This window comes from Prunus persica, chromosome G4 (assembly GCF_000346465.2).
Source record: "Prunus persica cultivar Lovell chromosome G4, Prunus_persica_NCBIv2, whole genome shotgun sequence".
NCBI lineage: Eukaryota > Viridiplantae > Streptophyta > Magnoliopsida > Rosales > Rosaceae > Prunus > Prunus persica.
In genome coordinates, this window is record NC_034012.1 from 15,787,666 (window position 1) to 15,803,209 (window position 15,544).

General features: G+C 36.7%; 1 long non-coding RNA gene across 11 annotated transcripts; it reads left to right on the top strand.

The window, feature by feature from the left end:
- On the top strand, nt 7,920–15,233 carry LOC109948847. Of its 11 annotated transcripts, none has more exons than XR_002271296.1 (15): nt 7,921–8,207; nt 9,057–9,108; nt 9,237–9,329; nt 9,444–9,528; nt 9,681–9,760; nt 10,298–10,413; nt 10,512–10,575; nt 10,686–10,734; nt 10,850–10,898; nt 11,523–11,582; nt 11,743–11,908; nt 12,606–13,502; nt 13,761–13,800; nt 13,889–13,994; nt 14,804–15,233. It is a non-coding gene; the product is annotated as an uncharacterized LOC109948847 (long non-coding RNA). The 11 variants fall into 11 exon arrangements; XR_002271298.1 differs by having other exon boundaries at nt 11,849–11,908; XR_002271295.1 differs by having other exon boundaries at nt 11,523–11,566.

Genomic DNA, 15,544 nt, shown 5'->3' on the forward strand with positions numbered 1-15,544 from the left:
AATTTTTTCTAAAGTCAATAATTTTTTTTTAAAAAAAATATTTGCTTTTAAGAGGAAATATCTGGGGTTTTTTTTTTTTAAATTTTTTTTAACACAAGGAAAAAAAAAGTCCTTTGTGTTAAAAAAAACAGACATTTCCTCTTTTTTGAATTAACATTTTCTTTAAAAAAATAATTGACGTTTAAAAAAAAAAAGATGGTAAGAAAGTAGTGAAATTGTTTTGGATAAATTGAATACATTTAATAAGGGTAAATTTGGAAAGCAAAAGTTAACTTGTATAATATATTAATGACATTGTTTTAAGTGGAAGGAGAATGACACATGTCAAGCAAAAAACAGAGAGAAGGTCCAAAGGAGAAGGTTAGAGAAAAGATTACTAGCATTTCTCATCTGATAATTACCGACCCACCGTGATGGCGTTTAGCGCGGACCACTGTGAGGACATCTTGGAAATGAAATATGAGATGAAGAGGCTGGTGGAGAAGGTCAAGTGGAATGAAAAATGTTATTCTTACCACTAGAGTCACTCAAGCTCCACCTCGCACTCCGCTACCAAAATGGCTCGGATGAGAAAAATGGCCCCAACAATGACAACGGGACCAATGGAGATGCGACTAGAGGCGACATACGAAATGAGGCTGGACGCGTCTTCGTTGAGCTGGTAACAACTGGAGGCGGGGTCATGGAAAACAAAGTCGATGATGTGTCCTTTGAGGTGAGTGGAGGAGCAAACACAAATTCTAAACTCTTTGCCAGGATCATGTTATAATAAAGTACTGCTGCATATGATCCAAAAACAAAACAAAAAAACAAGGTTATTATTTTAGTTTATATTGAACTCTAAATTTGCATTAATCTTACTGCTCTACTGTGCCAATGGTTGCATTTGCTTTTATTTTTTCTTGCATTTTCTTTATGTGCTTACCTGCTTGTTTGATTGAAAAAAAGAAAAAAAGAAAAAGTTTTCCCATTTGGCTCAACAAGAGGTGTTCTTATGTAACTTTTTGTACGTAGATAATAGTACATAGTAGCTAACATAAAGGGAAGAGAGAGGGGGAGTCGAAATGGGTAATTGTTGTGTTGATAAATAAAAATGCGGCTGAAAAAAGGGGTACTGTTGTAAAAGTGGAGTCCCCAAAATGCCTATAAATAGGGCTTCCCCTACTTGTAAGAACACACAATCAGAAGACACATAAGAAGAGAAAAACTTCTCTCTCTCTCCATCTAAATTCTCTCTCACTTTCCTCTCCAATTTCAGATAGATTTATAACACGTTATCAGCACGATTTCTCTATCTCCAAATTCAGAGCCTCAACGATCTCTCTCTCTTTCTCTGCCAAGCCTCAAACCTTAACAACCGATCTCTGCTTTGTTTTGTAGCATGTAGATCACAATAAAACAAGCAAGCAACCACCCATGGGTTTGTTTATCACAGATCCAGATTTGTGAAACCAATCACTCTTCACTGGAGACATAAAAGCGGTAACAAATTACCTACGCAACAGCTTCTCTCTCACACCGATCATCTTCCCCACCAACTGGCCTGAGCCTTAACATAAGAAAAATAAAAGAGCTCTCATTTCAGATCAGAATTATCAAAACACCATAAACCTAAACCCTGAAAAAAAAACAAAAAACAAAAAAACAAAGAGGGTCTGCATCCAGCAATCCAAAGCAGAGAAAAGGGCTACGGCAGATAAGTTCTCATACTTTTCTTTATCCTAATTGTTTATCACATTATTATATCTATAATATTATATAATCTTATTGATAATAGAAGGCATAAACCGGTTGAAGAAGTGAACCTAAGCTTCGAAGATGTCTGGCCATGGAAACAAAATATCAGACCAGTTTCCGGCAGGTATCGGCCGGCTACACCGGCTCACAGTCCTCAACTTCTCCGACCAACCTCTCCAGCCTCATGCACCTCGACCTCCGAAACAACAAAATTTCAGGGGAGCTGCCCTGAGACTTCGGCCGACTCGGCATGATGAGCCGGGCCTTGTTGAGCAGAAACCCCATAGGCGGTACAATCCCGAGTTCACGAGGCGGCCGTAGATCCTGACCGTCGATTCCACCAAGCCCCTGACTTGCTCCTCGTCAGTCACTTCGCCGATGCCGCTGGCGCCGCCGGTGACGATTGCCACCTTGCCTTGAAGCTTCTTGTGGGTAACTTGTGCGACGCCGAGGAGGTGCAGAGCAAGTTTAACGGAGCTGGTCCTTGTTGATCGCAGCACCACTGACAGGTTCAAGGATGGTCACGTTACCACGTCGACACCGCGCGGCGTGATCCCGGTGGGCACGTGCCTGACGGTGAAGGGTGCCGAGGACGTGGTCCACAAACCTTGCAGCCGACGACGACGCGGTCTTGAGCCGCACGCGGAGGCCCTCGAGGTACTGGAACGGAGCCGTGCAATGAGCACAAAGCGGAGGAAGTTGAAGTGGACATCCACTTGGCGGCGGCCGAGACCGGTTGGTTATCCGACGGACGAGGAGAGTTAGGCACTGCCCTTGGGGAAGACGTGCTACGTGCAGTTCGAGTACTTGGTGCTACGTGAATTGAGCATCCACTTGCTCGTCGATCTCATGGGATATGTTTATTCAGGGTATGGGCATGATTACAGCTCATAAAGAAAAAGTGAGTCCACACACCGATAAAGAAAAAGAACAGCACATGTTGTCGAGTGCGCATGATTACAGCTCCACCCACATATCCTGCTGCACATGTGAAAACCCACCGAAATAATAATTAAATTAAATTAAATTAAATTTAAAAAAAAAGAAAAAAAAAAAGGGATCACTCAGCAAGGGCATAAGCGAAAGAATAAGCGATAAGATCTCTGCTCCCTTATCTTCCCTATTATTTCCTATTATATTTATCTGCTTTTCTTTTACTAACCATTAACAAAAATGGACCCTTGGTAATACTAAACATATTATCAGTGGGAGACCGTTACTAATACTAACATTTTTCTTATTTTATTCGGTGGTGGTTTTTAACCCCATATTTATTTTATTTACTGTATGGTGTAGGTTTATTACCCATACAAAAGTATTTATTTAAAAGGGTGGTGCGGGTTTATCGTCCACGCCTTTAATTTAATTTAAATGTATGGAGCAGAATTAGTGCCCATACAAGCACAATTTAATTTACCGCACATTTAATTTTATTTAAAGTATGGTGCGGGATTAACGTCCATACAGCAAGCAATTTAATTTATGAATTAATTTACCGCACATTTACATTTATTTAAAAGGGTGGTGCGGGTTTATCGTCCACGCCTTTACTTTTATTTAAATGTATGGTGCGGGTTTATCGTCCATACCAGTAATTTATTTACCAGCAATTTATTATATGGATTAAATGTGCTGTATGATGAGTTTTTACAGTATGCAGATCAGGACCAGAAGATCCTTGATCCTTATCATACAATTACATCAAGACTTGAAGATCCTTGATGATGATGTTAATATGAGAGCTGGCAGTCTCTCCGGTACTATATTTGTAAACATGTGATCGGACTTGAGGGTCCTTGATCCCTGACATGTAAATAAGGACCTGGGGTTCCTTAATGATGTAACAGTACCGTATTGGTTCATAATGCCGTACACATGGATGATAACTGTACTGGCAAATGTACTGTACACATGAATAGTGTCGTATACATGAATAGTGATGTACGCATAAAATATTTACCATTTTGGGTAAATTATCACCATTCAAAAAGGAACCTGCAGTTCCTTAAACTCATGGATGAGCAATTAAATGAGATGCCAGAAGTTCCTCAAAATATGGACAATTATGTAAGGGCTTGAAGTCCAGAAATATGTACAGAAAATTGTAAAAATGTCCATACCATGAGAATATGTGATTTTGGCCCGAAGTTCAAAATCTAAGGGGATTGAATGTCCATACCATGAGAATATGTGATTTTGGCCTGAAGTTCAAAATCTAACAGTGTTGAGAACCTGAAGTTCCAATAATTAAATGGACAACCCTTGAGGTATTGTTGCAAATTGTGGTACGCCACATATCTCTTTGGCATAAGAGAATGATGAATTGAGGCTCCCCACATATTTTGTTATATCTGGGCCGGGAGCTCATGAACCCAAATATATGAGATATTAGCGTGGCTTTTACTCAATTCATATTTCATGTCCATTTTGAAAAGGGCAAATAAATTCTGAGTTTGTGTTTAGCCCAGGCCAAAAGTTCCGGGCTCCCATACGTTGAAATATGAAATTTGGGAGAGTCGATGTGGTTATTTGAACCTATAAGGCACAAGGTTCCAAACCGTCATTTTGAAAAGACGTAAAAACCACAGGTGCAAATTTTAAGAATGTGCGTAATTATTATAACAGGAAAGGAGCAAGTTGAAATGCAGTTGCTCCAATCAAGTTTTGCAAAAGGCCATATCTATAGGAGGAAATATGGTTACAGTTTCCAGGATCCCAATATTATCTCAGATCCCCATATTATCTTTTTCTTTCCCATAGTCCAAAACTTCACGTGGCCTCTGATAATGAATGTCGGCACTTTCGGCGTTTTCAAGTATTATTTTCATCAAAAGCCGATCTTGCTTTACGGATTTCACGGAGCTACTTTTTCAAAAGTACCCCGAGAATCTCGCAATTTTCTTATGGTTAATTTGAAATTCACCGGTTCTACCTATTCATTGTATTTGTGTATAAATGTGTTACTAACGAAATTTTCTTTGCAGAAGACATCCAGTTTACTCCATACCTAATGATGCGATATCTACTTATTTTTCTTATCAGTGAGCACTTAATATGCCCGAGAAGCAAGACTATCTCTGATCATCCATTCAGGAAGCGAGACTATCCCTGATCACGTTTCCGCCACATCCGGGAACTGTGAAGGCGACCTTATGCTCTAATCTCCTAAGGTACTTCTAGACTAGGAGAAATGAGAGCTTGTTGTTTGCTCCCACCAGCTTCCTTCCTTGATTGCTTACCTTACTTTGCAATCAATATCACAATCTTTGTATCTTTTCTTTCTTTTTATAACTCTCTGTTCATAAGGGATTCTATTTCTTTAGAACGAACATCCGAAGAAAGAATCCATACGGTGATCCTAACTCTAAGGGTTATTTATTTATTTTTGACAGAGAGAAGAATTGTGACTTTTTGCTCTTGCAGGATATAACTAGATCATCAAGCGTTATTGGACCGATACGAGCTTGAATGATACTTGAGAAAAGTTTCTCCCACCTAAGGATGTAAGCAATACTTGTGTTATTTTATGCTTATATACTTATTTGATATTTTATCTTGAAAGGTAACCAAATGGGAAGATAAGCCCATTCCAAAAGAATGGCTTGTATGTATCCATGAATTATTAATGCAAATTTTACAGATTGTAAGTTGGATACATTGATAATACACTGCACATATTAAAGCCCCATAAGAACAGAATATGGGTATAGCAGTGATCAATATGATGCACGCCTGTTGCGTAGCAAATAATGTGGATTGAAGTCCCGAAAGGACAATCCTTTGACATGTCAATATTGATATTATGCACGCCTAATGCGTAGCAAATTATATGGGTTAAAGTCCCATAATATGGGTTAAAGTCCCAGAAATTAATTGACATATATGTATTAATCTGTGGCATGTCTGCAGCATGACAGATATATGGGTTCTAAATGTTCCAACTCTCTAAATAGAGATTATCCACGCCCTACTGTAAAATAACGCTCCATTGGAGGTTATAATCCACATTCTCACATAATAAAAGCCCCATGAAGTGGCTTGGGTACCCAAAAGCAAAAGAATGCTTATAATTGATGCATGCGCATGCACATGAGAATTGTGAGATTATGAATTGATGAATGACAATTTTTGGTTTTGGAGTAGCTACTCAAATCATCAATGGGCTGTGTTGATTGGAACCACGTTCAATTATTAAATGTCGACAATATCATTGGCCAAAATGGAACGAGGTAATTCCATTATAGATGAGAATGAACGTGAATGAACAAACCCACAGTACGAACCCCAAAAGATGTTAATACTGAAATTTATACTTGGGTGTTCGGAATAAAAGGGAATATACCTACTTTGTATGACACACTGTTTCTGGCAGAAACAAGGAATGTTGGGTTTTCTCCATATTTACAGATTCAATTGTGCCCCCCCTTATTACACAATTACGGAGACCAACATATTATCTTTAAGGGTTATTAAATGCACAGAGCATATCGCCAGAAGCGATTCCCTAAAGATGTATAAATAGCTGGGTTAAAGCTATATAATGTGTCATAAAGTTTAATCCCTTTTTAGACAAAATCCGTTGAGAGGATTGACATTGCATAAAGCAAGTCCCTAAAGGACATGTGCTTGAAGCACAAAATTTGTACTCAATATTAATATGCATAAATTACCTCAGTGAGTACATTGATTATAATGTGATTGCAACACATTAAAGCTTCTGCAGAATTCACGAAATATTTGTCTCGATCGAGCATTATACCAACGAGATTCTTGCTTATACTAAGAGAGTCTTATCCGTTGGCCCTTAAATATTTTTCCGGAAGTATACTAGACCAGATAGAGCTCAGCTCCACACTGTACTCTTTTTCCTTCATCCAGGTTTTTATCCCATTGGGTTTTTCCTGGTAAGGTTTTAACGAGGCAGTGTCGCTCAAGGGTTTAGGGTATACTATGAAAATTTTTATGGTCGCTTACTGGACAAAAGCTAGTCCTAAATTTTTCAGGGGGAGATATTCATCAGGGGGAGCATGGTTTTAATAAAGACCTTCATACACTGTACTCTTTTTTCCTTCATCCAGGTTTTTTTTTATCCCACTGGGTTTTTCCTGGTAAGGTTTTAACGAGGCAGTGTCGCTCAAGATTGACTCACAGAAGCAGTGTCAACTACGATATTCAGAAAGCTGATCAACAGTATGACTTAAAGATATTTTGCCAAGCATCAGGGGGGAGCACACCATCAATAAAGATCTTCAAACACCGTACTCTTTTTCCTTCGTCCAGGTTTTTATCCCACTGGGTTTTTCCTGGCAAGGTTTTAACGAGGCAGTGTCGCACGCGCGTCAATATACATAGAATTTTATGTTACACATGATTATGTACTCTTTTTTCCTTTGACTAGTTTTTGTCCCACTGGGTTTTTACTGGCTAGGTTTTTAATGAGACATATTCTGTATCATTTGTGGTCTCTAAGGGGGAGTGTTGTAAAAGTGGAGTCCCCAAAATGCCTATAAATAGGGCTTCCCCTACTTGTAAGAACACACAATCAGAAGACACATAAGAAGAGAAAAACTTCTCTCTCTCTCCATCTAAATTCTCTCTCAATTTCCTCTCCAATTTCAGATAGATTTATAACAGGTACATACTTTTTTGAAATCCAATGGAGGTGTTGCGGTACCCTTTTTGTTTGGTCGAATTTTCCTCTTGCTGGGGTTTTTTATGGTCAAGGTTTTAATGATGCCACTTTTTTAGTCCTCATGTAGTGGTGTACGTTGCTTCATGTGAATGAAAATTAATTTGATCAATTATATATCAGCAAATAATCACTTCATTTCTTTCATTCTCAACTAGTTAACAATTAGTACGTACATGAGTGCAAGAATCTCAACTTGGAGCTCAAAACTTGCAATATTTTTCCCCTGGCTCCATTATGATCAAGTTAAACGAAAAAGACCGTGCAATGCTTGAAGGTTTCACGAAAGCTGGTAGGAGAAGAAAGACCCCATCACCAAGCTGTCGGTGGGAAATTCTATATATACTAAAACCCAATGCAACTAAACACTGTAGCTAAGCACAGTATAATGACAGAAATACCCCTCATTTTGCTGTTGTTTTCGTTTTGTTTTTTCTTCATAACAGTAAATTGACGAAACTGCCCTCAACTAAACAGCTTCTTCTGTTTCCGTTTTTGCCCCTTCCCCTTCGTTGAGAGGGTTTCGTCCGCTCAGAGAAGTCCCCATTTTTAGTCCGTTTCGAACCAGCTGGTTGGGGGGCAGCCATGGAAGATCTGCATTCATTGTTAGACATGCGTGGGGGGCCGTCGATTTTTGTTTGGGAGGTGCGCTGCAAATCCAGCCGCACTTTTAGACTTCGTCTCACAGATTTGTGGTCGGGAGATTTCTCATCCTTTCTACAGCCTTCGACTCAGACTTCCATCTTTCTTGCTTGCGAATTTTTGCATCCTTTGTCTTCAGGTATGCATCCCGTCAACTTTTTAATAGATCTTTTGGTCTTCATTTCATGAATTTGATTGTTGGCTGGGAGATTTTTCGTCCTTTGTAGAGCGTGGGTGTGAGCCATGTTCTATCTTTAGGGTATTTTTTATTTATTTTTTACGAATTTGGGTTCATTTATTTGGTTATTTTGATTTCAGGTTCTTGGGTAATCCCTAATGCTTTATTTATTTATTTTTTACGATCTACCAGTTTAACGGATTAATGATTTGCTGATGGGTTTATGAGCATACTGTCGAATCCTTTGATTCCTTGACCAAATTGATTATGCTGCTGTGATGATCTGTTGTAGTCAATATTGTTGTTGTGGGAAAGTAAGCATGCCAATTTCAACAATTTGTAATGATCGTGCTGCTGTAATGGGTTGTTAATTTGTTGTTGGATTGATAGGATTAGATGATTACAATATCTGAGCATGTTGGTGATTACAATATCTTGGACATGGTTTTCTTTTGTTTGTTGTAAAATAAAACATAAGCAGAAAGCCATGTTCAACAAACATCAATTTTCTAGGGTTAGGGTTTTTGTTTCATTCTCAGATGATTTGATGGGCAACACGATTTGTTCAGGATGACTCTGCATATATATATTTGATTAATTGAGGGTCGAGATTATAAATGAGAACTCTCAGATGAGTTTTTGAAGTTCTCCGTTTTTTACTTTACAGGAAAAAATGGAAAATTGTTATTGATTATATTAGTATAATTTGTTTAGGCACTGTCTTTCTAGGATTTTATTGCTTGCATAGTTTATTTTCTATGCTTGGAATTACAATGAAAATTTCCTTTCGTTGTTTTTTGGTTGTTGAAGGGTTTGAGCATGAGGAAAAAGGTGATTTTGCAACCTCACCAAAGCATTTCAGGTAAGAACCATACCCTTGAATTTTCCTTTTGGACCAAAATTAAGCCTTTTGTTTGTGGTTTATCATATGATTGGGTTCTATGTTTGAGCTTATGGATTGGTTCATGGTGGATTTGAATTGGCACGCAGAGTTGCTTGGGTGAAGCTGATGACTGTGTGCGTGCAGGACTATAACAAAATGGTGCAACTACATCTATTCGTGGACTTTGAAATAGAAACAAGGTTTGCATCTTTTAATCGCCTCCACTGTATTTCAATTTCTTTCCCTTTTATTAATTTTGATTGTATTTCTCCCCTGTGGTGGGATTGATCATGCTTTTGAATTGGTAATGGCAGGGGACTGTTCGTGCGTGAATAAAGGCTTGCCATTGCCCTTGCGGATGTTGTGGGACAGAGCCAGTGTATGTGTACAGAAGTTACGGTATACAATGTTATCTCTCCCTCTCTTTAATTTCAGTTTTTTTTTCTTTTAATAGAATTTCGTCAAATATTTTGGTTCTGGATTTTTTGTGTTGAAGAAATTTACAATAAAGGTTTTTGATGACGTTCTGTGTTTGTAAATATCTTTTGTAGAACAACACAGAATGTTGACTGACTTTGAAGGTGCTACAAGAAAAAATGAAGTAGGGTTCTGCATTTGGACTAGCAAAGAGGTTTGTCAATCCTTCTCTCATCCTCAAATTTTTTTTTTTTCAATAAGTCGATTACATCTCAGCCTTAAATTCACTGTTTTTTATCTGTTTAATTTAATGAGACAATTTTTGTTATTGAATTCTAAATATGCACTTTTTTTTCCATGTTAGGGTACTGGGATGCTAGGGGGTTCTTTTTATTCTCTTTTCCACTGCATATTATAACTTAGATGGGTATGCTTCAAGAAGGTTGGTTTTGTTCTTGAAGAATACCCATTTGGTTTTAGACATAGTTTATTTAGTTAAATATATGGCTACTGGTGAAGTGGATTAGCCAAACATTGCATATGTAATATGCATACAAATTCTTATTATTGTTGTAAACAGTCAGTTTAAGTGGAAGATTGTTGTATGAAATTTGGTAAATAAATATCTAGAAATTATCTTCACAGTTTCTTAGGTTCCATTTAATTCGGTATTTGTTTTTGTGTGATATATTTCCCTTAGGGCGTGTCAAATGGTAAAGCTGCAATTAACAATGTCTTTTTTGTGTTGCAGTTCCACCAGTACCAGGTTGTTGGGAGTAAGCTCCCTACAGCATCTGATGAGCACCCCGAAATTTTCTGAATGAAGCTCTGGGCCACCAATGAGGTTTGCGCCAAGTCCAAGTTCTGGTATAATGCTTAGCCTTAGCTTGGCTTTTGTGATCCCAAATGTTCATTGGTGAATTTTGGGTTAAACTTAATATTATTGATTGATTTGTTTGGATTAGGTATTTCCTGAGGAGGCTGAAGAAGGTCAAGAAGAGCAATGGCCAAGTGCTTGCCATTAATGAGGTTTGCTCTCTCTGCCGTTTATACTCTATTTTTTCTAATTAATAAATTTGTACCCATTTTGATTATTTGTCAGTGTCTAATGTATTTAATGTTGTTTTGCGATGGGGAAGTGGTTCCTCCTCAACTCTCCTCCTGGCTTAATCCAATTTGTTGCCAAAGGTCTCCGCCTTTGACCCACTCTTTTATCACATTTATTTTGCTTTTTTCTAATTTTGTTTCGATCATTTGAATCGTATTTTGTATTTGATGTTTGGCTTTGGTGGCAAATGTGAAGGAGGCTGCGCCAGAGGCATCCCCTCCAAATGACCGGCTGATTTGGAGACGTATGTTTTCTTTTCTTTCTTTCTGTTTTCTTTTTCTTCAAAATTGAAGCCTCCACTTTGCTGAATAAAGGCTCCTCTTGGCTTTAGTGTTTCATTTCGATGAATTTTGGGCTCTCACATGTGTTTGCGAAATTGCAAACCTTTTTTTTGTAGAGATGTTCAAAGTTTGAACACTGCCTCCATTATCTGAATTCTAATTCTGAATTTTAATTCTTCTCTCTTTTTAAGAACACTACCTCTATTATCTAGAATTGATTAAGATTCTTTTTTACGTCTGTATTTTGGCTAATTTTTTCTTTGGGAGTATTATGAAAACATATCAGCATATCCACACCTTCTTCTACACCCTATTTCTTTGCACATTCCTCTCAAAAACTTAAATGCTTTATGCTCCACCTTAGCCTTTGGTAGTTTTCTCTGCTTTCACTTGGTTCCATTTTAAGTTTTAACTTTTTTTTAAAATCTTTATTGTAAATTTGTTACTTTAAATCCTTAATTTTAGGATTAGTTATGATTTATTTTTATACCTTATAATGAATTGAGATGTGGACAATGAATGTGTTTCTTCCTTCATAGTTGTGCTTAAAATGATATTTCTCTTGATATCTTTTCTTTGGTATATAGGTGACATGAAGCAGAAACAGTTAAGGAAATCTCATATGAAATAGGTATTTTATGTTGGAGGTTAGGTTTATTTTATGATTTTTTATGTTAGATTTCATATTGAATCAATTTGAAAGGTTCCCCCTGAAGACTCTGAATATCTTTTAAGTTTTTTATGGTTATAACACATCAAAATTTATTTTTTCTTATCAGTTCTTTCAACTTTATTTTGCTAATTCAGTGAGAGTAGTTGTCAAAGATGGCATCAAAGCTTAGCAAATCTATGCTTGATGGGGTTGAAATTACGATTTAATCAGTGATAGGACTTTTGGTTGAATCCCAAGCAGGGAATGCATTCTTTGCCATGGTTCCCGGACAGGTCCTCTTGGCTTCCCTTGATGCTATCAGTAAGTTGAATAGGGTTCTATAACCTTTAGGTGTTTATAGGTTATTTCTGCTTTTATAGCTTCTCCTTTAGATTAGCATAGCCTATAAATGACAATACATGTATCAGTTTTGACCATAGGTGTCTATAGATAATCTATTCTTTTGTACAACAAACTTGCACATGGGTTGATTCTGTTATGGGTATTTGGTTTGATTCTATTAAAGTCGGGGTCTTTTGGTTTCATTAGGTTATAGATATTTAATAATTTGTGGCAATGACAGATTATACTTTTGTCCACCACGTTCGTAGAATGCTTGGCGTATTTAAATTGTGGTTTGTGCAGTTGATTTCTTGGCCTTAATTCTGTAACAATAGCCACTGTCTTCACTAAATTTTCCCATTTGTGTCCACTAACACTTACCAGTTTCCAAATTTGTAGCAACATAATAAACACCCATTGATTTGATGCTATTAAAGCTAGGGTGTTTTGGCTTAATTCTCTCATACCTATTTACTAAATTGTCACAATTGTTCTAAGTTTGTTATCAATTGATTAAATAGACGGGAGTTATACTTTTGCCCCTCAGATTAATAGAATGGTTGATGTACCTAAACTGTTGTTTGTCCTATTGGATTTTTTAACTTAATTTTGTGATGATAGTTGGTATTCGCTCACATTTTTCCATTTATCTACACTAACACTTGCCATTTTTCAGATTTGTACCAACATAGTTAAAACCCTGCGAAGGACAAGAAAGAACAGAAGCCACCTCTATAGGAAAGGCATCAAGAGAAAGATCCCATTCCAACAGACATCAAGGCAGAAAATCCCCTTCCACCACCCAATAGCATATATATATAAAGACCGGTCCAAATTCTTTTAAACAATGAACATTCTAAAACTGCTAATATTTTGATGCTATTTTGATGTTTTGATTGCTGCTTAGTTTATTAAAATATGGTCAATATTTTTACATGACAAGTAGCATATAAAACATGTTATTAGTCTATTTTTAGTAATATAAACTTGCCAAATAAAGCATGATGCCACTATTAAGATCTCCATGTCTATATAAATGGTACCATCTTTCATATATTTTTTCACGATTTTGTATACGATTCATATGGTTTTAAAACCCGCAGCATCGCGCGGGCACCTTTGCTAGTTCTATATATACTAAAACCCAATGCAACTAAACACTGTAGCTAAGCACAGTATAATGACGGAAATGCCCCTCATTTTATTGTTGTTTTCGTTTTGTTTTTTCTTCATAACAGTAAATTGACGAAACTGCCCTCAACTAAACAGCTTCTTCTGTTCCCGTTTTTGCCCCTTCTCCTTCGTTGAGAAGGTTTCGTCCGCTCACAAAAGCCCCCATTTCCAGTTCGTTTCGAACCAGCTGGTTGGGGGGCAGCAATGGAAGATCTGCATTCATTGTTAGACATGCGTGGGGAGCTGTCGATTTTTGTTTGGGAGGTGCGCTGCAAATCCAGCCGCACTTTTACTCTTCGTCTCACAGATTTGTGGTCGGGAAATTTCTCATCCTTTCTACAGCCTTCCACTCAGACTTCCATCTTTCTTGCTTTCGAATTTTTGCATCCTTTGTCTTCAGGTATGCATCCCGTCAACTTTTTAACAGATCTTTTGGTCTTCATTTCATGAATTTGATTGTTGGCTGGGAGATTTTTCGTTCTTTGTAGAGCGTGGGTGTGAGCCATGTTCTATCTTTAGGGTATTTTTTATTTATTTTTTACGAATTTGGGTTCATTTATTTGGTTACTTTGATTTCAGGTTCTTGGGTAATCCCTAATACTTTATTTATTTATTTTTTATGAATTTGGGTTCATTTATTTGGTTACTTTGATTTCAGGTTCTTGAGTAATCCCTAATGCTATATAAGAGGAGCTGAGGTATTTATATTTCACAACATATCTTTAAGGTATTTTTTATTTATTTTTTACGAATTTGGGTTCATTTATTTGGTTAATTTGATTTCAGGTTCTTGGGTAATCCCTAATGCTATATAAGAGGAGCTGAGGTATTTATATTTCACAACATATTGGGTTCTATCAGGAAGGGAATTGAATCTCACAAATTAGCTCAGGTATTTCCATCATTCTTATTATTAATTTTTTTTAATCAATTGTTGATTCAATGACTTTGCTCTCTTGGAGAAATCTTAGAAATAGAAATCATTCTCAATTTCTGTTTTGGTTGCTGATAAAACACTTGAAAGCAAAGACTAAGCATGCTTTTTTTTATTGAAAAAATTTTCTTTTTTTATCTGCTGTTGGTTGTTGTATTCGAAATATGGAGAAAAAAATTAATGATAAAACACAAGGAAAAAAGAAGTGAAGATTAATCAGGTTTAGTTGTGATATATATATATATATATATATATATATGTTTGTGTGTCTATTTGTTTTTTGGTATATAAGCAGACCGTTGTCTCGCGTCATGCTGAGGTTGATAGATAATTTTGATGAATTAGAACTTTATGATACACAAGGACAGAGTTGTAGGAACTGTCTTCGCTCACAATTAAGATGTCATTGCCCTCTGAATGAATTTGAAAACAAACCAGTCTTCGCTTCATATCCTCATATTTTCATGTTTCCATTTGTTGGTATGAGAAAAGGAAATGTAACAGAGATTGTGATTTCTGTTGGGGTCCATTCCAAAATTATATAGGTTCTGATGCATGCTAAATTTGCAGCGCAACTCTTTCATCTATGTTACTGAGTCTTTGGAGCTCATTGTTTAGACTGTTGTTTATGGATAGTTTGATGATTTGCAGCATCAATGTTTTAGACAATTAAGGCGTAGTGATTATCATCCATAGTTTTGACTTTGGTTTTTTCTTTTTATTCCCTAGAAATTAATTTTAGTGAGAAATTTGGATTTCTATTTCAGAAGGTTTGTTCTAGAAAATACAAAATCCAAATATTATGAAGTGTGCACCGGAGAAGATCCTCTTTTTCCTTGGGATGTAACTAACTGTTGTTTATGGCTGAGAGGTGTCTGGTTGGATTTCAACTAGCTGGTTGGAGAACTACAGAAATAAAATGGGAGAGCTGTTGGTTCTTCACCGTATGCTCTGAGACATAGCTATGTGGCTTAAACTTTGGTTTCTGTATATGAAAAATATAGTTTTTGACTGTGAAGCTTTTCTGTATATGTCACAGGTTCTTAAATTCTATCCTAAATTACCTATGTTCAACTAGAAAAAAAGGTTTCCTTTTATCTTCTTGAAATAATTCATGTTTTAAAACCCATTTATCTAAATTGACTCTCCAGCACATGGTGTCTGGGGAAACATATGATCTACTTTCTCAGTTCAATATGCTTGGTACATAAGTTCTGAAAATTGTATGGCCTGGTTCAGCAGGCATGCTGTAGAGTTCTTGCTTGAATGTATATGGTTTGTCCTTTAAAATTATAATTGAACATAATATCCTAGATATTAGGATTGCCGCAGGCTTATGTAGATCATTGTCTGTGCAACGATTCAATCCTGAGTGAGAGAGTGGTTTTGTGATTTTGATTGTTTAGGGTGACTTTTGATTGAGATGTTCAATTGAGTTGTCAGGACAAAGGGAATGTAAATCTAAATCAACACTTACAGAAAATTAAAGTTATATATTGAAGTTTTTG